The 1,620-nt window shown below is 41.0% G+C and overlaps 1 protein-coding gene across 1 annotated transcript in view; it reads left to right on the top strand.

Moving 5' to 3' along the window:
* The window catches only part of LOC118431118 (transcription factor HES-1-B-like), a 47,484-nt gene that overhangs the window by 30,559 nt on the left and 15,305 nt on the right, over positions 1-1,620 (top strand). The gene's annotated exons all lie outside the window — the stretch shown is intronic.

The raw sequence follows: 1,620 nt of genomic DNA, 5'->3' as shown, positions 1-1,620 counted from the left end.
TAATGGCATAAGATACATTTGTAGTACCAAACTGGCCAAAGATTGTAGTCAGCCAAAAGGTGTCCATTTGCCATGTAGCAAAACACACTCCTAGGCCGGCTTCAGTCCTCTGCCAGCTTTGATACTATCTTATGCTACCGTAGGATCTGCTTGGAGATTACATTTCAATGTCCTATCCGAGGAACGTCCTTAGATGTAAATCATGTATATACACCTAAGTCGAATACGTGTTAAGTGCCTTTTGTAAAGTCACAACATTGGGACCTGTCAAAGGTTTCGAGTGAGCCAACAACCCTAACCACATCTTCAGGTAAAATTAGAAAGGTGCACCAAGGAGGATATTTTTACCCTCCTTGGGTGCAATGCTAGCTGGATAACTAAATGTTTAACTAGATTTTTAAATTTGTTACTGAGGAACGACTGCAGTGTCCAAGATGTCGGTGGCTTCATGAATGAACCCACTCTACTATAAACTAAATGTTGGAAATAACACACTACTTAATATTGCACTGCTAGCTGGATAACTAAATGTTTAACTAGATGTCTTACTGAGGGACGACTGCAGTGTCCAAGATGTCGGTGGCTTCATGAATGAATCCACTCTACTATAAACTAAATGTTGGAAATAACACACTACTTAATATTGCACTGCTAGCTGGATAACTAAATGTTTAACTAGATGTCTTACTGAGGGACAACTGCAGTGTCCAAGATGTCGGTGGCTTCATGAATGAATCCACTCTACTATAAACTAAATGTTGGAAATAACACACGTAGAACACTGAGGCTGAGCCGGATCCTTATATCTGCTTGGAGATTAGGGAAGAAGTTACGTAGAAAAACTGGCACTGGCTGGATACATGACCACAATCGTACATTAGCCACACAAAAAGACAAAACTAATCTCCAAGCAGATGTGAGGATCCGGCTGTATGCCAGTATTTAGCGCCATGCAGTGTTTCTAACATTTAGTACTCTAGATAGAGCCCGAACAGAACATCTGCTTGGAGATTGCAAAAGATAACTAAAAAATTCCGACGTAATTACTTAATATACCATTTCAGCAGCCCCCCCTTCCAGGCTAAATGCTCACATACCTCTTCTGTACAGAAGTCCATTCTAAACCCATTTTGCATGGTGCTGTGTGTGCAAAACCTTATCAAAGAAAAAGACATAGGGTATACCTACAGAATGGACCGGTGACCTTGTTTTAATGCGTCGGGCGCCACAGTCACTTAGGAACAAACGAAGGAAACAAAACGCGACTTTTGACTGTACTGAGTACACGTGTGGCAAAACGTCAAAATACAAGACACGAGTTATGTATAGGAATGACTAGCGCTATAGCTGTTAGACTTTGAACCTTTTTGTGAAGCATTTCTCTGTTCATATCATTCTTGGTACGACAGTATTATAGATTTCCGACAGAGCAAAAGGTGAAAACAGTAGGAGATTATCACTCTTGGTATCGGAGGTATGCCTTAATGACGTTTTGATGCGGTATACTGAAAAGGAGTTTGTGCCTTTCAGACGACACTTTGGTGTCCCGTAGCAACGGTGATGTCACGATTAAAGACCTTCGTTTCTCTGTTTACCAACCTGAATACTGGATTAAAGGTC

This window comes from Branchiostoma floridae, chromosome 14, assembly GCF_000003815.2.
Source record: "Branchiostoma floridae strain S238N-H82 chromosome 14, Bfl_VNyyK, whole genome shotgun sequence".
NCBI lineage: Eukaryota > Metazoa > Chordata > Leptocardii > Amphioxiformes > Branchiostomatidae > Branchiostoma > Branchiostoma floridae.
The sequence above is the reverse complement of the archived record's forward strand: the minus strand, read 5'-3'. Positions and strand labels throughout refer to the sequence as shown.